The sequence below is a fragment of the Pseudophryne corroboree genome, chromosome 6 (assembly GCF_028390025.1).
Source record: "Pseudophryne corroboree isolate aPseCor3 chromosome 6, aPseCor3.hap2, whole genome shotgun sequence".
NCBI lineage: Eukaryota > Metazoa > Chordata > Amphibia > Anura > Myobatrachidae > Pseudophryne > Pseudophryne corroboree.
Window position 1 is genome coordinate 745,862,370 of NC_086449.1, and position 24,866 is coordinate 745,887,235.

Genomic DNA, 24,866 nt, shown 5'->3' on the forward strand with positions numbered 1-24,866 from the left:
GGTAAACAGGGAACTGGCGCACAATTGAAGCAGGCTGGTTATGGCTTCTAAATAACAGTCTCAGGTAACCAGCGTTAGCAATACAGGTAGCAGGTAAGCAAGTAACTGGTGCACAATTGAAGCAGGCTGGTTATGGCTTCTAAATAATAGTCTCAGGTAACCAGCGTCAGAAATACAGGTAGCAGGTAAGCAGGAACTTGTGCACGATTAAAGCAGGCTGGTTATGGCTATTAAACGACAGTCTCAGGTAACCAGTGTTAGCAATACAGGTAGCAGGTAAGCAGGAACTTGTGCACAATTAAAGCAGGCTGGTTATGGCTACTAAACAACAGTCTCAGGTAACCAGCGTCAGCAATACAGGTAGCAGGTAAGCAGGAACTTGTGCACGATTAAAGCAGGCTGGTTATGGCTATTAAACGACAGTCTCAGGTAACCAGCGTTAGCAATACAAGTAGCAGGTAAGCAAGTAACTTGTGCACAATTAAAGCAGGCTGGTTATGGCTACTAAACAACAGTCTCAGGTAACCAGCGTCAGCAATACAGGTAGCAGGTAAGCAGGAACTTGTGCACGATTAAAGCAGGCTGGTTATGGCTATTAAACGACAGTCTCAGGTAACCAGCGTTAGCAATACAAGTAGCAGGTAAGCAGGAACTTGTGCACAATTAAAGCAGGCTGGTTATGGCTACTAAACAACAGTCTCAGGTAACCAGCGTCAGCAATACAGGTAGCAGGTAAGCAGGAACTTGTGCACGATTAAAGCAGGCTGGTTATGGCTACTAAACAACAGTCTCAGGTAACCAGCGTCAGCAATACAGGTAGCAGGTAAGCAGGAACTTGTGCACGATTAAAGCAGGCTGGTTATGGCTATTAAACGACAGTCTCAGGTAACCAGCGTTAGCAATACAAGTAGCAGGTAAGCAGGTAACTTGTGCACAATTAAAGCAGGCTGGTTATGGCTTCTAAATAATAGTCTCAGGTAACCAGCGTTGGCAATACAGGTGGCAGGTAAGCAGGTAACTGGTGCACAATTGAAGCAGGCTGGTTATGGCTTCTAAATAACAGTCTCAGGTAACCAGCGTTGGCAATACAGGTGGCAGGTAAGCAGGTAACTGGTGCACAACTGAAGCAGGCTGGTTATGGCTTCTAAATAACAGTCTCAGGTAACCAGCGTTAGCAATACAGGTAGCAGGTAAGCAGGAACTTGTGCACAATTAAAGCAGGCTGGTTATGGCTACTAAACAACAGTCTCAGGTAACCAGCGTTGGCAACACAAGTAATGGATAAACAGGAGACACGTGCACAGCTGAAGCAGGCTGGTTATGGCTTCTTAACAACAGTCTCAGGTAACCAGCATCAGCAATACAGGTAACAGGTAAGCAGGAACTTGTGCACGATTAAAGCAGGCTGGTTATGGCTATTAAACGACAGTCTCAGGTAACCAGCGTTATCAATACAAGTAGCAGGTAAGCAGGTAACTTGTGCACAATTAAAGCAGGCTGGTTATGGCTACTAAACAACAGTCTCAGGTAACCAGCGTTCCTTAGTAGCGGATAAATGCATTAACATTAGCTTTCACACTGCTGGGCGGAGCTTGCATAAAAAAGAACTATCAGTACCAGCATTCCTTAATAGCAGATAAATGCATTAACATTAGCTTTCACACTGCTGGGCGGAGCTTGCATAAAAAGAACTATCAGTACCAGCATTCCTTAATAGCAGATAAATGCATTAACATTAGCTTTCACACTGCTGGGCGGAACTTGCAATAAAAGAACTATCGGTACCAGCATTCCTTAATAGCAGATAAATGCATTAACATTAGCTTTCACACTGCTGGGCGGAGCTTGCATAAAAAAGAACTATCAGTACCAGCATTCCTTAATAGCAGATAAATGCATTAACATTAGCTTTCACACTGCTGGGCGGAGCTTGCATAAAAAGAACTATCAGTACCAGCATTCCTTAATAGCAGAGAAATGCATTAACATTAGCTTTTACACTGCTGGGCGGAGCTTGCATAAAAAGAACTATCAGTACCAGCAATCCTTAATAGCAGATAAATGCATTAACATTAGCTTTCACACTGCTGGGCGGAGCTTGCATAAAAAAGAACTATCAGTACCAGCATTCCTTAATAGCAGATAAATGCATTAACATTAGCTTTCACACTGCTGGGCGGAGCTTGCATAAAAAGAACTATCAGTACCAGCATTCCTTAATAGCAGATAAATGCATTAACATTAGCTTTCACACTGCTGGGCGGAGCTTGCATAAAAAGAACTATCAGTACCAGCATTCCTTAATAGCAGATAAATGCATTAACATTAGCTTTCACACTGCTGGGCGGAGCTTGCATAAAAAGAACTATCAGTACCAGCATTCCTTAATAGCAGATAAATGCATTAACATTAGCTTTCACACTGCTGGGCGGAGCTTGCATAAAAAAGAACTATCAGTACCAGCATTCCTTAATAGCAGACAAATGCATTAACATTAGCTTTCACACTGCTGGGCGGAGCTTGCATAAAAAGAACTATCAGTACCAGCATTCCTTAATAGCAGATAAATGCATTAACATTAGCTTTCACACTGCTGGGCGGAGCTTGCATAAAAAAGAACTATCAGTATCAGCAATCCTTAATAGCGGATAAATGCTTTAACATTAACTTTCACACTGCTGGGCGGAGCTTGCATAAAAAGAACTATCAGTATCAGCATTCCTTAATAGCAGATAAATGCATTAACATTAGCTTTCACACTGCTGGGCGGAGCTTGCATAAAAAAGAACTATCAGTACCAGCATTCCTTAATAGCAGATAAATACATTCACAAATATATAAGGGCAGTCTACCCCCTTTTACAACATTCCAAAACAAATATGCGGGGCACAGCACTAGTGGGGAGCCTCTTCCCCTGGAATACAATATATTGCCCCCAGATTACAGAGTCTTTGCAGCAGAAGGGGTTAAGCCGGGCACATACAAATGAGGGGAGCGCAACTCCTAATTATCTAAACTTGCGGGGGTACTGTGATGAGGGGAGCCCACCCCTTTTATTATTAATTGTCTCACCGGGGCACTCATGAAGGGCAACCTACCCACTTAGTAAATATGTTCCCCAAATGCAGAGTTCATGCAGCGGAAGGGGTTAAATACCGGACACAGGGGATCTTAGGGGTGTCTACACCTTTTTTCAAATACTATGTCCCCTATTAGCAGAGTTTTTGCAGCGGAGGGCACAACAGGGGCAGAGTTTCTGGCAGCGGAAGGGTTGTTTGCAAGTTCTCACCCATCGCTGCGGCGCTTCTGCCACCTCCGATCCTCCGCATCTTCAGCGTGGCTGTCTGGAGTCTCCCTCCTCAGTCTCCGGTCCGGTCTACTCCTCTTCAGCTGCCGCCGCGCCGTCTCCGGGTCTTCACTCCTCTTGTGCAGCAGACTCCGGTCCGCGCCGTCATCTCTACGCTGGGGTCTTCTCGGGTCCTCGCCGTACTCCAGCCGCCAGGGGTCCTCGCTGGGGTCTTCTTCCCGGGGTCGTCCTTCGCGGTGCCTGCGCGCTTCTCATCTGCCGCTCCTTGGAATCCAGGCGACGGATGTCATCACTGCTCTGCTGGACGGGCTGCGGTTCCTCCGGCCCAGCGCTCCAGTCTCTCAGCAGCGGCGGCTCTTCTCCGCACTCCATCCCCGCTGGCACTGACGCGGCCAGCTCTTCTCCTCAGGCAGGGTCTCCGGCATTCTTCTGGCACTGGTGCTCCGGTCGCTGGTTCTCCCCTCGGCTTCTTCTCTGCGCAGACGGTCCTCACACACTGGCAGGCGGCTCCTGGGGCTACATGGCGACACCTTCCCCAGGTAATCTTCCCATTCCTCCAGGGCTCCTCTGGCAGCGATCCTCCCAGCGCTGCATACTCCAGTCTTCAGGCTCTGGACACTACATGGCTCCACTTCCCCAGGTACATATTCCCATTCCTCCAGGGGCTCTCTCTCTCCTGTGCTGTGAGGCTTCTTTTAAGGGTACTGGTGCTCCTCCACCTCCCCTCTCCTCTATGATGACTGGCTCCCGGGGCCCCAGCAACAGACCACCCCCTGGTCACTCTGCCCTATAACCCAGGGGATCCAATCAGCTGGGGACATGTTTCCCAGACTTTTTATGTTGCTGGGTAAGAAGTAACAGGACCAGAGAATTGGCGGCAAAATCCCTGTCCCAAGCTGACAGGATCACATAAAGTTCAGCCCACAATCTACTCTGGGACTTGTAGTTCCACAATGTAAACAAAAAAAAAAAAATCACAAGGGGATCTCCATGGTGCAATAGCTTCAGGGTATTACATTCTTCCCCCCTAAAATTATACGTGTCCTCACGTATACACCTTAACACTATACATCGGTTAACATAAGCCTTGAACTGGGTACAGCTCTGTTGACAAACAAGTCATTGTGTCTGGAGCACAGGCCCGCCTGCGATTCTCTGATCCTGTTCGTGACGCCAAAATTTATGTAATGTCCACCCACAACAAACACATGACATTTACGGTGCCGAAAACTTGAACTAAATTGTGGGGTGCTAGTGTGAATCAGGTTCGGGTGATCAGAGCGGCAGACCTGCTTTACCTCTCAGACACAATGACAACACAAACATAATATAGTATCCAACTCCATTTTATTATCCTAACAAAATTTACAAGAGGCAGGTAAACAGGGAACTGGCGCACAATTGAAGCAGGCTGGTTATGGCTTCTAAATAACAGTCTCAGGTAACCAGCGTTAGCAATACAGGTAGCAGGTAAGCAAGTAACTGGTGCACAATTGAAGCAGGCTGGTTATGGCTTCTAAATAATAGTCTCAGGTAACCAGCGTCAGAAATACAGGTAGCAGGTAAGCAGGAACTTGTGCACGATTAAAGCAGGCTGGTTATGGCTATTAAACGACAGTCTCAGGTAACCAGTGTTAGCAATACAGGTAGCAGGTAAGCAGGAACTTGTGCACAATTAAAGCAGGCTGGTTATGGCTACTAAACAACAGTCTCAGGTAACCAGCATCAGCAATACAGGTAGCAGGTAAGCAGGAACTTGTGCACGATTAAAGCAGGCTGGTTATGGCTATTAAACGACAGTCTCAGGTAACCAGCGTTAGCAATACAAGTAGCAGGTAAGCAAGTAACTTGTGCACAATTAAAGCAGGCTGGTTATGGCTACTAAACAACAGTCTCAGGTAACCAGCGTCAGCAATACAGGTAGCAGGTAAGCAGGAACTTGTGCACGATTAAAGCAGGCTGGTTATGGCTATTAAACGACAGTCTCAGGTAACCAGCGTTAGCAATACAAGTAGCAGGTAAGCAGGAACTTGTGCACAATTAAAGCAGGCTGGTTATGGCTACTAAACAACAGTCTCAGGTAACCAGCGTCAGCAATACAGGTAGCAGGTAAGCAGGAACTTGTGCACGATTAAAGCAGGCTGGTTATGGCTACTAAACAACAGTCTCAGGTAACCAGCGTCAGCAATACAGGTAGCAGGTAAGCAGGAACTTGTGCACGATTAAAGCAGGCTGGTTATGGCTATTAAACGACAGTCTCAGGTAACCAGCGTTAGCAATACAAGTAGCAGGTAAGCAGGTAACTTGTGCACAATTAAAGCAGGCTGGTTATGGCTTCTAAATAATAGTCTCAGGTAACCAGCGTTGGCAATACAGGTGGCAGGTAAGCAGGTAACTGGTGCACAATTGAAGCAGGCTGGTTATGGCTTCTAAATAACAGTCTCAGGTAACCAGCGTTGGCAATACAGGTGGCAGGTAAGCAGGTAACTGGTGCACAACTGAAGCAGGCTGGTTATGGCTTCTAAATAACAGTCTCAGGTAACCAGCGTTAGCAATACAGGTAGCAGGTAAGCAGGAACTTGTGCACAATTAAAGCAGGCTGGTTATGGCTACTAAACAACAGTCTCAGGTAACCAGCGTTGGCAACACAAGTAATGGATAAACAGGAGACACGTGCACAGCTGAAGCAGGCTGGTTATGGCTTCTTAACAACAGTCTCAGGTAACCAGCATCAGCAATACAGGTAACAGGTAAGCAGGAACTTGTGCACGATTAAAGCAGGCTGGTTATGGCTATTAAACGACAGTCTCAGGTAACCAGCGTTATCAATACAAGTAGCAGGTAAGCAGGTAACTTGTGCACAATTAAAGCAGGCTGGTTATGGCTACTAAACAACAGTCTCAGGTAACCAGCGTTGGCAACACAAGTAATGGATAAACAGGAGACACGTGCACAGCTGAAGCAGGCTGGTTATGGCTTCTTAACAACAGTCTCAGGTAACCAGCATCAGCAATACAGGTAACAGGTAAGCAGGAACTTGTGCACGATTAAAGCAGGCTGGTTATGGCTTGTAAACAACAGTCTCAGGTAACCAGCGTTCCTTAGTAGCGGATAAATGCATTAACATTAGCTTTCACACTGCTGGGCGGAACTTGCATAAAAAAGAACTATCAGTACCAGCATTCCTTAATAGCAGATAAATGCATTAACATTAGCTTTCACACTGCTGGGCGGAGCTTGCATAAAAAGAACTATCAGTACCAGCATTCCTTAATAGCAGATAAATGCATTAACATTAGCTTTCACACTGCTGGGCGGAACTTGCAATAAAAGAACTATCGGTACCAGCATTCCTTAATAGCAGATAAATGCATTAACATTAGCTTTCACACTGCTGGGCGGAGCTTGCATAAAAAAGAACTATCAGTACCAGCATTCCTTAATAGCAGATAAATGCATTAACATTAGCTTTCACACTGCTGGGCGGAGCTTCCATAAAAAGAACTATCAGTACCAGCATTCCTTAATAGCAGATAAATGCATTAACATTAGCTTTCACACTGCTGGGCGGAGCTTGCATAAAAAGAACTATCAGTACCAGCATTCCTTAATAGCAGATAAATGCATTAACATTAGCTTTCACACTGCTGGGCGGAGCTTGCATAAAAAGAACTATCAGTACCAGCATTCCTTAATAGCAGATAAATGCATTAACATTAGCTTTCACACTGCTGGGCGGAGCTTGCATAAAAAGAACTATCAGTACCAGCATTCCTTAATAGCAGATAAATGCATTAACATTAGCTTTCACACTGCTGGGCGGAGCTTGCATAAAAAAGAACTATCAGTACCAGCATTCCTTAATAGCAGACAAATGCATTAACATTAGCTTTCACACTGCTGGGCGGAGCTTGCATAAAAAGAACTATCAGTACCAGCATTCCTTAATAGCAGATAAATGCATTAACATTAGCTTTCACACTGCTGGGCGGAGCTTGCATAAAAAAGAACTATCAGTATCAGCAATCCTTAATAGCGGATAAATGCTTTAACATTAACTTTCACACTGTTGGGCGGAGCTTGCATAAAAAGAACTATCAGTATCAGCATTCCTTAATAGCAGATAAATGCATTAACATTAGCTTTCACACTGCTGGGCGGAGCTTGCATAAAAAAGAACTATCAGTACCAGCATTCCTTAATAGCAGATAAATACATTCACAAATATATAAGGGCAGTCTACCCCCTTTTACAACATTCCAAAACAAATATGCGGGGCACAGCACTAGTGGGGAGCCTCTTCCCCTGGAATACAATATATTGCCCCCAGATTACAGAGTCTTTGCAGCAGAAGGGGTTAAGCCGGGCACATACAAATGAGGGGAGCGCAACTCCTAATTATCTAAACTTGCGGGGGTACTGTGATGAGGGGAGCCCACCCCTTTTATTATTAATTGTCTCACCGGGGCACTCATGAAGGGCAACCTACCCACTTAGTAAATATGTTCCCCAAATGCAGAGTTCATGCAGCGGAAGGGGTTAAATACCGGACACAGGGGATCTTAGGGGTGTCTACACCTTTTTTCAAATACTATGTCCCCTATTAGCAGAGTTTTTGCAGCGGAGGGCACAACAGGGGCAGAGTTTCTGGCAGCGGAAGGGTTGTTTGCAAGTTCTCACCCATCGCTGCGGCGCTTCTGCCACCTCCGATCCTCCGCATCTTCAGCGTGGCTGTCTGGAGTCTCCCTCCTCAGTCTCCGGTCCGGTCTACTCCTCTTCAGCTGCCGCCGCGCCGTCTCCGGGTCTTCACTCCTCTTGTGCAGCAGACTCCGGTCCGCGCCGTCATCTCTACGCTGGGGTCTTCTCGGGTCCTCGCCGTACTCCAGCCGCCAGGGGTCCTCGCTGGGGTCTTCTTCCCGGGGTCGTCCTTCGCGGTGCCTGCGCGCTTCTCATCTGCCGCTCCTTGGAATCCAGGGGACGGATGTCATCACTGCTCTGCTGGACGGGCTGCGGTTCCTCCGGCCCAGCGCTCCAGTCTCTCAGCAGCGGCGGCTCTTCTCCGCACTCCATCCCCGCTGGCACTGACGCGGCCAGCTCTTCTCCTCAGGCAGGGTCTCCGGCATTCTTCTGGCACTGGTGCTCCGGTCGCTGGTTCTCCCCTCGGCTTCTTCTCTGCGCAGACGGTCCTCACACACTGGCAGGCGGCTCCTGGGGCTACATGGCGACACCTTCCCCAGGTAATCTTCCCATTCCTCCAGGGCTCCTCTGGCAGCGATCCTCCCAGCGCTGCATACTCCAGTCTTCAGGCTCTGGACACTACATGGCTCCACTTCCCCAGGTACATATTCCCATTCCTCCAGGGGCTCTCTCTCTCCTGTGCTGTGAGGCTTCTTTTAAGGGTACTGGTGCTCCTCCACCTCCCCTCTCCTCTATGATGACTGGCTCCCGGGGCCCCAGCAACAGACCACCCCCTGGTCACTCTGCCCTATAACCCAGGGGACCCAATCAGCTGGGGACATGTTTCCCAGACTTTTTATGTTGCTGGGTAAGAAGTAACAGGACCAGAGAATTGGCGGCAAAATCCCTGTCCCAAGCTGACAGGATCACATAAAGTTCAGCCCACAATCTACTCTGGGACCTGTAGTTCCACAATGTAAACAAAAAAAAAATCACAAGGGGATCTCCATGGTGCAATAGCTTCAGGGTATTACATTCTTCCCCCCTAAAATTATACGTGTCCTCACGTATACACCTTAACACTATACATCGGTTAACATAAGCCTTGAACTGGGTACAGCTCTGTTGGCAAACAAGTCATTGTGTCTGGAGCACAGGCCCGCCTGCGATTCTCTGATCCTGTTCGTGACGCCAAAATTTATGTAATGTCCACCCACAACAAACACATGACATTTACGGTGCCGAAAACTTGAACTAAATTGTGGGGTGCTAGTGTGAATCAGGTTCGGGTGATCAGAGCGGCAGACCTGCTTTACCTCTCAGACACAATGACAACACAAACATAATATAGTATCCAACTCCATTTTATTATCCTAACAAAATTTACAAGAGGCAGGTAAACAGGGAACTGGCGCACAATTGAAGCAGGCTGGTTATGGCTTCTAAATAACAGTCTCAGGTAACCAGCGTTAGCAATACAGGTAGCAGGTAAGCAAGTAACTGGTGCACAATTGAAGCAGGCTGGTTATGGCTTCTAAATAATAGTCTCAGGTAACCAGCGTCAGAAATACAGGTAGCAGGTAAGCAGGAACTTGTGCACGATTAAAGCAGGCTGGTTATGGCTATTAAACGACAGTCTCAGGTAACCAGTGTTAGCAATACAGGTAGCAGGTAAGCAGGAACTTGTGCACAATTAAAGCAGGCTGGTTATGGCTACTAAACAACAGTCTCAGGTAACCAGCGTCAGCAATACAGGTAGCAGGTAAGCAGGAACTTGTGCACGATTAAAGCAGGCTGGTTATGGCTATTAAACGACAGTCTCAGGTAACCAGCGTTAGCAATACAAGTAGCAGGTAAGCAAGTAACTTGTGCACAATTAAAGCAGGCTGGTTATGGCTACTAAACAACAGTCTCAGGTAACCAGCGTCAGCAATACAGGTAGCAGGTAAGCAGGAACTTGTGCACGATTAAAGCAGGCTGGTTATGGCTATTAAACGACAGTCTCAGGTAACCAGCGTTAGCAATACAAGTAGCAGGTAAGCAGGAACTTGTGCACAATTAAAGCAGGCTGGTTATGGCTACTAAACAACAGTCTCAGGTAACCAGCGTCAGCAATACAGGTAGCAGGTAAGCAGGAACTTGTGCACGATTAAAGCAGGCTGGTTATGGCTACTAAACAACAGTCTCAGGTAACCAGCGTCAGCAATACAGGTAGCAGGTAAGCAGGAACTTGTGCACGATTAAAGCAGGCTGGTTATGGCTATTAAACGACAGTCTCAGGTAACCAGCGTTAGCAATACAAGTAGCAGGTAAGCAGGTAACTTGTGCACAATTAAAGCAGGCTGGTTATGGCTTCTAAATAATAGTCTCAGGTAACCAGCGTTGGCAATACAGGTGGCAGGTAAGCAGGTAACTGGTGCACAATTGAAGCAGGCTGGTTATGGCTTCTAAATAACAGTCTCAGGTAACCAGCGTTGGCAATACAGGTGGCAGGTAAGCAGGTAACTGGTGCACAACTGAAGCAGGCTGGTTATGGCTTCTAAATAACAGTCTCAGGTAACCAGCGTTAGCAATACAGGTAGCAGGTAAGCAGGAACTTGTGCACAATTAAAGCAGGCTGGTTATGGCTACTAAACAACAGTCTCAGGTAACCAGCGTTGGCAACACAAGTAATGGATAAACAGGAGACACGTGCACAGCTGAAGCAGGCTGGTTATGGCTTCTTAACAACAGTCTCAGGTAACCAGCATCAGCAATACAGGTAACAGGTAAGCAGGAACTTGTGCACGATTAAAGCAGGCTGGTTATGGCTATTAAACGACAGTCTCAGGTAACCAGCGTTATCAATACAAGTAGCAGGTAAGCAGGTAACTTGTGCACAATTAAAGCAGGCTGGTTATGGCTACTAAACAACAGTCTCAGGTAACCAGCGTTGGCAACACAAGTAATGGATAAACAGGAGACACGTGCACAGCTGAAGCAGGCTGGTTATGGCTTCTTAACAACAGTCTCAGGTAACCAGCATCAGCAATACAGGTAACAGGTAAGCAGGAACTTGTGCACGATTAAAGCAGGCTGGTTATGGCTTGTAAACAACAGTCTCAGGTAACCAGCGTTCCTTAGTAGCGGATAAATGCATTAACATTAGCTTTCACATTGCTGGGCGGAGCTTGCATAAAAAAGAACTATCAGTACCAGCATTCCTTAATAGCAGATAAATGCATTAACATTAGCTTTCACACTGCTGGGCGGAGCTTGCATAAAAAGAACTATCAGTACCAGCATTCCTTAATAGCAGATAAATGCATTAACATTAGCTTTCACACTGCTGGGCGGAACTTGCAATAAAAGAACTATCGGTACCAGCATTCCTTAATAGCAGATAAATGCATTAACATTAGCTTTCACACTGCTGGGCGGAGCTTGCATAAAAAAGAACTATCAGTACCAGCATTCCTTAATAGCAGATAAATGCATTAACATTAGCTTTCACACTGCTGGGCGGAGCTTGCATAAAAAGAACTATCAGTACCAGCATTCCTTAATAGCAGACAAATGCATTAACATTAGCTTTTACACTGCTGGGCGGAGCTTGCATAAAAAGAACTATCAGTACCAGCAATCCTTAATAGCAGATAAATGCATTAACATTAGCTTTCACACTGCTGGGCGGAGCTTGCATAAAAAAGAACTATCAGTACCAGCATTCCTTAATAGCAGATAAATGCATTAACATTAGCTTTCACACTGCTGGGCGGAGCTTGCATAAAAAGAACTATCAGTACCAGCATTCCTTAATAGCAGATAAATGCATTAACATTAGCTTTCACACTGCTGGGCGGAGCTTGCATAAAAAGAACTATCAGTACCAGCATTCCTTAATAGCAGATAAATGCATTAACATTAGCTTTCACACTGCTGGGCGGAGCTTGCATAAAAAAGAACTATCAGTACCAGCATTCCTTAATAGCAGACAAATGCATTAACATTAGCTTTCACACTGCTGGGCGGAGCTTGCATAAAAAGAACTATCAGTACCAGCATTCCTTAATAGCAGACAAATGCATTAACATTAGCTTTCACACTGCTGGGCGGAGCTTGCATAAAAAAGAACTATCAGTATCAGCAATCCTTAATAGCGGATAAATGCTTTAACATTAACTTTCACACTGCTGGGCGGAGCTTGCATAAAAAGAACTATCAGTATCAGCATTCCTTAATAGCAGATAAATGCATTAACATTAGCTTTCACACTGCTGGGCGGAGCTTGCATAAAAAAGAACTATCAGTACCAGCATTCCTTAATAGCAGATAAATACATTCACAAATATATAAGGGCAGTCTACCCCCTTTTACAACATTCCAAAACAAATATGCTGGGCACAGCACTAGTGGGGAGCCTCTTCCCCTGGAATACAATATATTGCCCCCAGATTACAGAGTCTTTGCAGCAGAAGGGGTTAAGCCGGGCACATACAAATGAGGGGAGCGCAACTCCTAATTATCTAAACTTGCGGGGGTACTGTGATGAGGGGAGCCCACCCCTTTTATTATTAATTGTCTCACCGGGGCACTCATGAAGGGCAACCTACCCACTTAGTAAATATGTTCCCCAAATGCAGAGTTCATGCAGCGGAAGGGGTTAAATACCGGACACAGGGGATCTTAGGGGTGTCTACACCTTTTTTCAAATACTATGTCCCCTATTAGCAGAGTTTTTGCAGCGGAGGGCACAACAGGGGCAGAGTTTCTGGCAGCGGAAGGGTTGTTTGCAAGTTCTCACCCATCGCTGCGGCGCTTCTGCCACCTCCGATCCTCCGCATCTTCAGCGTGGCTGTCTGGAGTCTCCCTCCTCAGTCTCCGGTCCGGTCTACTCCTCTTCAGCTGCCGCCGCGCCGTCTCCGGGTCTTCACTCCTCTTGTGCAGCAGACTCCGGTCCGCGCCGTCATCTCTACGCTGGGGTCTTCTCGGGTCCTCGCCGTACTCCAGCCGCCAGGGGTCCTCGCTGGGGTCTTCTTCCCGGGGTCGTCCTTTGCGGTGCCTGCGCGCTTCTCATCTGCCGCTCCTTGGAATCCAGGGGACGGATGTCATCACTGCTCTGCTGGACGGGCTGCGGTTCCTCCGGCCCAGCGCTCCAGTCTCTCAGCAGCGGCGGCTCTTCTCCGCACTCCATCCCCGCTGGCACTGACGCGGCCAGCTCTTCTCCTCAGGCAGGGTCTCCGGCATTCTTCTGGCACTGGTGCTCCGGTCGCTGGTTCTCCCCTCGGCTTCTTCTCTGCGCAGACGGTCCTCACACACTGGCAGGCGGCTCCTGGGGCTACATGGCGACACCTTCCCCAGGTAATCTTCCCATTCCTCCAGGGCTCCTCTGGCAGCGATCCTCCCAGCGCTGCATACTCCAGTCTTCAGGCTCTGGACACTACATGGCTCCACTTCCCCAGGTACATATTCCCATTCCTCCAGGGGCTCTCTCTCTCCTGTGCTGTGAGGCTTCTTTTAAGGGTACTGGTGCTCCTCCACCTCCCCTCTCCTCTATGATGACTGGCTCCCGGGGCCCCAGCAACAGACCACCCCCTGGTCACTCTGCCCTATAACCCAGGGGATCCAATCAGCTGGGGACATGTTTCCCAGACTTTTTATGTTGCTGGGTAAGAAGTAACAGGACCAGAGAATTGGCGGCAAAATCCCTGTCCCAAGCTGACAGGATCACATAAAGTTCAGCCCACAATCTACTCTGGGACTTGTAGTTCCACAATGTAAACAAAAACAAAAAAAATCACAAGGGGATCTCCATGGTGCAATAGCTTCAGGGTATTACATTCTTCCCCCCTAAAATTATACGTGTCCTCACGTATACACCTTAACACTATACATCGGTTAACATAAGCCTTGAACTGGGTACAGCTCTGTTGGCAAACAAGTCATTGTGTCTGGAGCACAGGCCCGCCTGCGATTCTCTGATCCTGTTCGTGACGCCAAAATTTATGTAATGTCCACCCACAACAAACACATGACATTTACGGTGCCGAAAACTTGAACTAAATTGTGGGGTGCTAGTGTGAATCAGGTTCGGGTGATCAGAGCGGCAGACCTGCTTTACCTCTCAGACACAATGACAACACAAACATAATATAGTATCCAACTCCATTTTATTATCCTAACAAAATTTACAAGAGGCAGGTAAACAGGGAACTGGCGCACAATTGAAGCAGGCTGGTTATGGCTTCTAAATAACAGTCTCAGGTAACCAGCGTTAGCAATACAGGTAGCAGGTAAGCAAGTAACTGGTGCACAATTGAAGCAGGCTGGTTATGGCTTCTAAATAATAGTCTCAGGTAACCAGCGTCAGAAATACAGGTAGCAGGTAAGCAGGAACTTGTGCACGATTAAAGCAGGCTGGTTATGGCTATTAAACGACAGTCTCAGGTAACCAGTGTTAGCAATACAGGTAGCAGGTAAGCAGGAACTTGTGCACAATTAAAGCAGGCTGGTTATGGCTACTAAACAACAGTCTCAGGTAACCAGCGTCAGCAATACAGGTAGCAGGTAAGCAGGAACTTGTGCACGATTAAAGCAGGCTGGTTATGGCTATTAAACGACAGTCTCAGGTAACCAGCGTTAGCAATAGAAGTAGCAGGTAAGCAAGTAACTTGTGCACAATTAAAGCAGGCTGGTTATGGCTACTAAACAACAGTCTCAGGTAACCAGCGTCAGCAATACAGGTAGCAGGTAAGCAGGAACTTGTGCACGATTAAAGCAGGCTGGTTATGGCTATTAAACGACAGTCTCAGGTAACCAGCGTTAGCAATACAAGTAGCAGGTAAGCAGGAACTTGTGCACAATTAAAGCAGGCTGGTTATGGCTACTAAACAACAGTCTCAGGTAACCAGCGTCAGCAATACAGGTAGCAGGTAAGCAGGAACTTGTGCACGATTAAAGCAGGCTGGTTATGGCTACTAAACAACAGTCTCAGGTAACCAGCGTCAGCAATACAGGTAGCAGGTAAGCAGGAACTTGTGCACGATTAAAGCAGGCTGGTTATGGCTATTAAACGACAGTCTCAGGTAACCAGCGTTAGCAATACAAGTAGCAGGTAAGCAGGTAACTTGTGCACAATTAAAGCAGGCTGGTTATGGCTTCTAAATAATAGTCTCAGGTAACCAGCGTTGGCAATACAGGTGGCAGGTAAGCAGGTAACTGGTGCACAATTGAAGCAGGCTGGTTATGGCTTCTAAATAACAGTCTCAGGTAACCAGCGTTGGCAATACAGGTGGCAGGTAAGCAGGTAACTGGTGCACAACTGAAGCAGGCTGGTTATGGCTTCTAAATAACAGTCTCAGGTAACCAGCGTTAGCAATACAGGTAGCAGGTAAGCAGGAACTTGTGCACAATTAAAGCAGGCTGGTTATGGCTACTAAACAACAGTCTCAGGTAACCAGCGTTGGCAACACAAGTAATGGATAAACAGGAGACACGTGCACAGCTGAAGCAGGCTGGTTATGGCTTCTTAACAACAGTCTCAGGTAACCAGCATCAGCAATACAGGTAACAGGTAAGCAGGAACTTGTGCACGATTAAAGCAGGCTGGTTATGGCTATTAAACGACAGTCTCAGGTAACCAGCGTTATCAATACAAGTAGCAGGTAAGCAGGTAACTTGTGCACAATTAAAGCAGGCTGGTTATGGCTACTAAACAACAGTCTCAGGTAACCAGCGTTGGCAACACAAGTAATGGATAAACAGGAGACACGTGCACAGCTGAAGCAGGCTGGTTATGGCTTCTTAACAACAGTCTCAGGTAACCAGCATCAGCAATACAGGTAACAGGTAAGCAGGAACTTGTGCACGATTAAAGCAGGCTGGTTATGGCTTGTAAACAACAGTCTCAGGTAACCAGCGTTCCTTAGTAGCGGATAAATGCATTAACATTAGCTTTCACACTGCTGGGCGGAGCTTGCATAAAAAAGAACTATCAGTACCAGCATTCCTTAATAGCAGATAAATGCATTAACATTAGCTTTCACACTGCTGGGCGGAGCTTGCATAAAAAGAACTATCAGTACCAGCATTCCTTAATAGCAGATAAATGCATTAACATTAGCTTTCACACTGCTGGGCGGAACTTGCAATAAAAGAACTATCGGTACCAGCATTCCTTAATAGCAGATAAATGCATTAACATTAGCTTTCACACTGCTGGGCGGAGCTTGCATAAAAAAGAACTATCAGTACCAGCATTCCTTAATAGCAGATAAATGCATTAACATTAGCTTTCACACTGCTGGGCGGAGCTTGCATAAAAAGAACTATCAGTACCAGCATTCCTTAATAGCAGACAAATGCATTAACATTAGCTTTTACACTGCTGGGCGGAGCTTGCATAAAAAGAACTATCAGTACCAGCAATCCTTAATAGCAGATAAATGCATTAACATTAGCTTTCACACTGCTGGGCGGAGCTTGCATAAAAAAGAACTATCAGTACCAGCATTCCTTAATAGCAGATAAATGCATTAACATTAGCTTTCACACTGCTGGGCGGAGCTTGCATAAAAAGAACTATCAGTACCAGCATTCCTTAATAGCAGATAAATGCATTAACATTAGCTTTCACACTGCTGGGCGGAGCTTGCATAAAAAAGAACTATCAGTACCAGCATTCCTTAATAGCAGACAAATGCATTAACATTAGCTTTCACACTGCTGGGCGGAGCTTGCATAAAAAGAACTATCAGTACCAGCATTCCTTAATAGCAGATAAATGCATTAACATTAGCTTTCACACTGCTGGGCGGAGCTTGCATAAAAAAGAACTATCAGTATCAGCAATCCTTAATAGCGGATAAATGCTTTAACATTAACTTTCACACTGCTGGGCGGAGCTTGCATAAAAAGAACTATCAGTATCAGCATTCCTTAATAGCAGATAAATGCATTAACATTAGCTTTCACACTGCTGGGCGGAGCTTGCATAAAAAAGAACTATCAGTACCAGCATTCCTTAATAGCAGATAAATACATTCACAAATATATAAGGGCAGTCTACCCCCTTTTACAACATTCCAAAACAAATATGCGGGGCACAGCACTAGTGGGGAGCCTCTTCCCCTGGAATACAATATATTGCCCCCAGATTACAGAGTCTTTGCAGCAGAAGGGGTTAAGCCGGGCACATACAAATGAGGGGAGCGCAACTCCTAATTATCTAAACTTGCGGGGGTACTGTGATGAGGGGAGCCCACCCCTTTTATTATTAATTGTCTCACCGGGGCACTCATGAAGGGCAACCTACCCACTTAGTAAATATGTTCCCCAAATGCAGAGTTCATGCAGCGGAAGGGGTTAAATACCGGACACAGGGGATCTTAGGGGTGTCTACACCTTTTTTCAAATACTATGTCCCCTATTAGCAGAGTTTTTGCAGCGGAGGGCACAACAGGGGCAGAGTTTCTGGCAGCGGAAGGGTTGTTTGCAAGTTCTCACCCATCGCTGCGGCGCTTCTGCCACCTCCGATCCTCCGCATCTTCAGCGTGGCTGTCTGGAGTCTCCCTCCTCAGTCTCCGGTCCGGTCTACTCCTCTTCAGCTGCCGCCGCGCCGTCTCCGGGTCTTCACTCCTCTTGTGCAGCAGACTCCGGTCCGCGCCGTCATCTCTACGCTGGGGTCTTCTCGGGTCCTCGCCGTACTCCAGCCGCCAGGGGTCCTCGCTGGGGTCTTCTTCCCGGGGTCGTCCTTCGCGGTGCCTGCGCGCTTCTCATCTGCCGCTCCTTGGAATCCAGGGGACGGATGTCATCACTGCTCTGCTGGACGGGCTGAGGTTCCTCCGGCCCAGCGCTCCAGTCTCTCAGCAGCGGCGGCTCTTCTCCGCACTCCATCCCCGCTGGCACTGACGCGGCCAGCTCTTCTCCTCAGGCAGGGTCTCCGGCATTCTTCTGGCACTGGTGCTCCGGTCGCTGGTTCTCCCCTCGGCTTCTTCTCTGCGCAGACGGTCCTCACACACTGGCAGGCGGCTCCTGGGGCTACATGGCGACACCTTCCCCAGGTAATCTTCCCATTCCTCCAGGGCTCCTCTGGCAGCGATCCTCCCAGCGCTGCACACTCCAGTCTTCAGGCTCTGGACACTACATGGCTCCACTTTCCCAGGTACATATTCCCATTCCTCCAGGGGCTCTCTCTCTCCTGTGCTGTGAGGCTTCTTTTAAGGGTACTGGTGCTCCTCCACCTCCCCTCTCCTCTATGATGACTGGCTCCCGGGGCCCCAGCAACAGACCACCCCCTGGTCACTCTGCCCTACAACCCAGGGGACCCAATCAGCTGGGGACATGTTTCCCAGACTTTTTATGTTGCTGGGTAAGAAGTGACAGGACCAGAGAATTGGCGGCAAAATCCCTGTCCCAAGCTGACAGGATCACATAAAGTTCAGCCCACAATCTACTCTGGGACTTGTAGTTCCACAATGTAAACAAAAAAAAAATCACAAGGGGATCTCCATGGTGCAATAGCTTCAGGGTATTACAAAATCAGCTGTTGGGAGGTGTGGGCAGATCGGGCCATTCCTAGCTGAAAACATGCAAGTCAGTTTTTGCATTTCTGTCTCTTCATGTAAAAAGAAAAATAATCTGATTTCTCTCTGTGGAACAAGATACAGTGATCATGATGCTGAGATGATTATAAATTAATTTCTATAGCCTAAGAAGGATACATTTGTGTCCCCCACAAAGAAAATGCACGCATGTACTCTAATGCAGACTGACACATATCTGCCACTTACCTTACATCTAGAGAGATTGGAGCAAACGAGTGGGTGCACAGTAAAGGGCCCCATACACTAATGCGACATCATCACCCTTGAACTGCCCGGCAGCCTCCCAGGCGGCAGGATCGCATAGGATACATCGTAAGCGGCCCTTTTGCTTACAATGTATCTTGTGCGACCCCAGCCATGCCTGTGGGGTCCGACATATCACTAGTGCAGCACAGTCAATCTAGGGGATCCGATGCTCACGGGACCACGCATCGGATTGGATGTAAAACACATCCGATATGCCCAATTTCACCCGATATATCGGCCCGAAATCGGATGAAATTGGGCATTATCGTTCTAGTGTATGGGCCCTTAAGAGAGTATTCAGTGTTACCGCTTTCACATAGCAATGCCAGATCCCACTCGGGAATTGGAAACGGGACCTTCCCAGGTGGGACCCGGCATTGGACCCTACACACTGCCATCCCGACCCGGCAAGGTGCCAGGTCGGGTTGACATCCGGGGGCGGGGATGGAGCCGACATCAGGGGCAGGTGCGAAGGCGGCGCTGGAAGATGACATCATCTCCGCACCGCCTCTCCCTATGCAGTGAATGGGTAACAGGTTGCATCGACCTAGATAACCTGTTCACACTGCGCCTGACCCACATTGTTGCAAGATATTAACAAGCAATCAGGTGTAAGAAAAGGTGTTGTAAGCTAACAGCAAAGATATTTGATTGGTTGTTATAGGCAACACTTTCTATATAAAACCTGCAGAAGAGTTTTATTTACAATAATGGGGGTCATTCAGACCCGATCGCTGCTGTGCATTTTCGCACAGCAGCATTCGGGTCAGAACTGCGCATGCGCCGGCGCAAGGCCCCGCCAGCGCCGGGGAGCGCCGGACTGCGGTGAGATGGACAACGAAAGTGATCACACCAACGATCGTAAGAAGATTGACAGGAGGAGGCCGTTCGTAGGAGTCAACCGACCGTTTCCAGGGAGTGTCCGTAAAAACGCAGGCGTGTCCAGGCGTTTGACGGGAGGGTTCCTGACATCAGCTCTGGGCCGGATCATCGCAGCGGAAGAGTAAAAGTCCTGAGCTGTGCAGAGACTGCACAAACTTTTGTTTGTGCAGCTCTCTGCACAAGCGATCGCACCCCTGCACAGCGACCCCTCCCCCTGTAGGCGGCGACTACCTGATCGCAGGGATGCAAAAAACGCACCCCAGCAATCAGGTCTGAATTAGGCCCAATGTCCTCCAGGTATTTAGCAGTATAGTCAGCTGGATCTCAACAAGTAAATAGATACAAACAGGATTTTAATCAAGCAGAGCAATTGTCTCGTGTAGGGATGATTTGGTCAATATTATTTAACCATTAAGGCAGGATTACTTGTCATCCATTGTAGTATATTGAAAATATTTCTTAGCTTAGTTATAAAAATAAATTATAAAAAAAAGAACAGATTAGGCCACACCCACAAACATGCCAAACCACTCCCTCTTCCAGTAAGGTCACATTCCTTTTCCAGTATGCCACACCCCTTTTTACATTCAGAAGAAAGCGTTGGCCAATAAAATCAGGACTGTTAAGAGGTACGAATTCTTGTCCTGTGGCCTTTTGTGCCTAATAATAATTCCAGCTGTGGTCTAATTATTTTCAATAAATTGTAACATAACCTTCATTGACATCTTTTATTTAACATAAGCAGAACTGTACAACATTGTAATACTTGTTTGCTTTCAGAATCCATAATCCCAGAGAGATTTCAAAGAATGTCTTAAATTGTTTTTTATGGCACTTAAGAGACTGTAAAAATGTGTGTGATTTCCTTGTGTTAGACACAGGAGAAATTCGGCAGATTGAAAAGTTTTCTGTAAATCCAGTCATCATTTAGGCAAGGATGCTACAGCATAAAGATTTCATGTGTAGGAGTGTGTATTATTGTATGTATACTAAATGAGGTATTGTGTCTGATGCAATGGTTCTATGTATTCTGCTTTAAAAAAAAAAAAATGACATAGCTTGATAATACATATCAGCCTTGTGGGGATTTTTTAACCCCATGTTCAAACGTATAAACCCAAAGCAGCTGAAGATCCATAAGCCTGGATCAAAATGTAGATAATTAGAGCATTAGAGTGAGGTGAGCACTATGGGGTCAATTCAGTTTAGCATGGATTGTATAGCGCTGGGAAGGAGCTCCCGTAGTTATTCAATTCAGCGTGATGTGATGCCCGAGAAGAGGATTTTTTTTCGCATCCCTCCGCGGGTGCGAGCAGAAATCCAACAAAAGTACTGGCGCAATGCTGTTTCTGGCCTTTGCTCAGCGGAAACAGCATTGCGCCGGGCACTTAAGTTGGAGAATGCCGGTTCTCACGATTAAACACCCTGTTTAGTCCACGAGAACTGGCCTTCTCCAACAAATCAGCACGCTGAATTGAATAGCATCTGGGGCTCCTTCCCAGCACTATTTAATCCGCACTGAACTGAATTGGCCTTGATGACAGGTCAATTTATACCCACTGAGGGAATTAGATCATTCCCTAAGCCAGGTGACCCAGTCAGAGGGTCACAACCAGCCCCTATCCTGGGTCTTAGTCAACTACCTGTTGTTAGTTTATGTACCCCATCTACTACTTCTTCACAGTAGCTAGCACTTCAGTCTCTGATGCGAAAGAACTATATATATGGCTCCTAACTTCACGCCATCCTCAAACCCAGCACCACAAGCCCCTATCACAAGGAACAAGGGGGGTAATTCCAAGTTGATCGCAGCAGGAATTTTTTTAGCAATTGGGCAAAACCATGTGCACTGCAGGGGAAGCAGATATAATATGTGCAGAAAGAGTTAGATTTGGGTGGGTTATTTTGTTTCTGTGCAGGGTAAATACTGGCTACTTTATTTTTACACTGCAATTTAGATTGCAGATTGAACACACCCCTCCCAAATCTAACTCTCTCTGCACATGTTATATCTGCCTCCCCTGCAGTGCACATGGTTTTGCCCAACTGCTAAAAAAATTCTTGCTGCGATCAACTTGGAATTACCCCCAAGATTCACCCATATCAAATCCTGACACAGGGGGTTATTCAGAGTTGTTAACAATCCAAAAAAGTTAGCAACTGTGCAAAGCCATGTTGCAATGTAGGTGGGGCAGATGTAACATGTGCAGAGAGAGTTAGATTTGGGTGGGGTGTGTTCAAACTGAAATCTAAATTGCAGTGTAGGAATTAAGCAGCCAGTATTTACCCTGCACAGAAACAATATAACCCACCCAAATCTAACTCTCTCTGCGCATGTTACATCTGCCCCACCTGCAGAGCATATGGTTTTGCCCAATTGCTAATTTTTTGTTTGTTAACAACTCTCAATAACCCCTACAGTCAGTATGAAGCATAAACGGCGGAAGCACCACCACAGGCACCACTGACCTTCACAACTCTTGCTCAGATGGTTGCTCCACACTAGGGGGGAGATGTATCAAACCTTCGAGAGAGCTAAAGTGGAAAAGTTACCCATAGCAAACCAATCAGCTTCTGCCATTTTATAGACTTAACATAAATCTATATAAATGATAGAAGCTGATTTATCTCTTTCAAAGGTTTGATACATCTCCTCTTTGCTAAGAATTGGTTTTGGTGGTGGGGTTGAGCGGTGGCAGCAGGGTCACCATCAGAGGGGGACTGCTGGGTCTCCAGTCCCAGGCCCGGACCATGAGAGGGCCCGCATGGAAGTGGTGTGGATTGGAGCACACTGCAGGCAGCTATAGAGAAACAGCAATGGCGGTATTTTTTATTTGGAGTCGGCCGTAAGTAGAGTGACCTTATTATCCCTTTTACCTGGGATGCTCATGGACTACACAGATTCTGGGGCAGGCTGACTTCAAGCCTACATTTCAGCTGGTTTTAATCAGCCACAGAACCTGTGTAATCCATGAGCGTCCCAGATAAAAGGGATAATATGGTCACTCTACCGTAAGCCAAATAAGTTTTGGAGGAAGTTTATATATAAGTGTCCAGTTATCACAGGTTTTCCTTGTTTTGATTGTGAGTGATATAGATTACACATCTACAGGCTTAAGTTGCTAAAACCACTGTGTCGGCAGCTAATCAGGGGTGGCCACAGTGACAGCTCCTAATTAGCTGCCGGTCAGCAAGCTACAACTGGCTCGCGGTTTGCTCCAAATTTGAAATACCGCTGGTGCTGTCCCTCTATAGCTGCCTGCTCTGGACTCCTTCAATGTGCAACTGCTGCTGCTGTGGTCCCAGCTTGTGGTCATGCCTTGGGGCCACCAGATCTCCTGCAGCCCAGAATGGTAAACTGTGGGGGCTGCAGGGGGCACGGAAGGTGAGGAGTAGTAGGGGTGGGGGGGCTGCCTATTATTGCTGTCCAGCTAGCCCCACAATTTCTGATGGGGGGAGCTGCCTATTATGTCTGTCCTGGGCCCCATCATTTCTGATGGTAACTCTGGGTGGAGGAGACAACTTTCTGAGGAGGGGCATTCTGTAGTAAGAGGAAAGGTGCTCTTGAGAGGGGGGCGTGCATGGTGTGCCCAGTAACCATCCACCAGCTCTGCAAATGCCCCGATTGAAAGTCACAAATTACATCAAAATAAATTCCATTACAAGTTACACCCCAGTGCCATCCATGCAGTATGCAGACATAAATATATTTGGCAGTCATATATTACAAAGATATAATTGCCAAGCATGCATTGCACAGATACCCATTTATATTACACAAAGATAAATCCCTATTGCCACAGCATTGGGAGCTAGATGTTAATGACAGGTCCCAGCAGCCCTTTCCTGTAGCAATATATATTTCCCTTTTTACAGGTACTATATATACAAGCGGATGATTATTCCAATCAACAATAAATTTATACCATTAAGATCTAGGGATCAGTACTAAATGCCGCCGGTCGGAATCCCGGCGGTCGAAATACCGACGCCGGAATCCCGACCACACAATCCCGACAGGGGTGGCGAGCGGAACGCAGCCCCTTGCGGGCTCGCTTCGCTCGCCACGCTGCGGGCACGGTGCCTCGCTACGCTCGGCACACTATTATATTCTCCCTCTATGGGTGTCGTGGACACCCATGGAGGGAGAATATGTCAGGATTGTGGCGGTCGGGATTCCGGCGTCGGTATTTCGACCGCCGGGATTCCGGCCGGCGGCATCTTGACCGCATCCCATTTAGATATATCTGTATATATAATTTCAGGCGCAATATAAACAAAACCAATTAGCTCCATAAATTATTATTCCAAAAAGAAAAGAAAAAAAAACCCTCTTACTAAAAACTGGTCACTTAAGAAGGTTTATAGACCTATAGGAGCTAGATGTTAATGACAGGTCCCAGCAGCCCTTTCCTGTAGCACTGAGCAAGCAGCAGGGATAGCACTGTAATCTCGCAGCTATTGACCTCCAGTCAATCACCCAGTCTCCCAGGCACAGAGCCAGGTTATACAGATAACCCCCCTCCCTGCCACTCTGTACTCATTGCCCTTATCCAGATATTGCAGCATGGTGTGCGCTGCTCACAGAGAGCTGTGAGTTCCTTCTGCCCAACTCCGGGACAAGTCGGGACAGCATGGCGCAGACATCAGAGCAGGGGCGGGCAGACATTGACATTTGTTTTAGTATGAACCTTGTTTTTTTTATTGCTACAAAAATATTTTAAATAAATAATCCCATTTGGGTTCTAATTCTAATACAAACATTTGTGGGAGTATATGTTAATACTAAAAACACAATGTGGCTCCCCTGTCCCTCCCTGATGGCGTCCCTAGGTGTATATTATCCCCCACATACTAACAAAAGCAAAAGTTGAAAACAGATTATACTTGTAACTCTTTAAACACCAATAAAAGCCTTTTACTCATACCACTGTCAGATCGCTAATGCCGGGTCGCACCCGGGAATTGGGAACGGATCCTTCCCGGGTGCGACCCGGCACTGGATCCTGAGAACTGGCTTCCCGACCTGGCATATTGCCGGATCGGGTTGCCATCTGGGGGCGGGGACCGTGGCGTAATCGGGAACTGGAGTGGAGGCGGCGCTAGGAGATGAGATAATCTCTGCGCCGCCTCTCCCTATACTGTAAACGGGTGCCGGGTTGCATCGACCC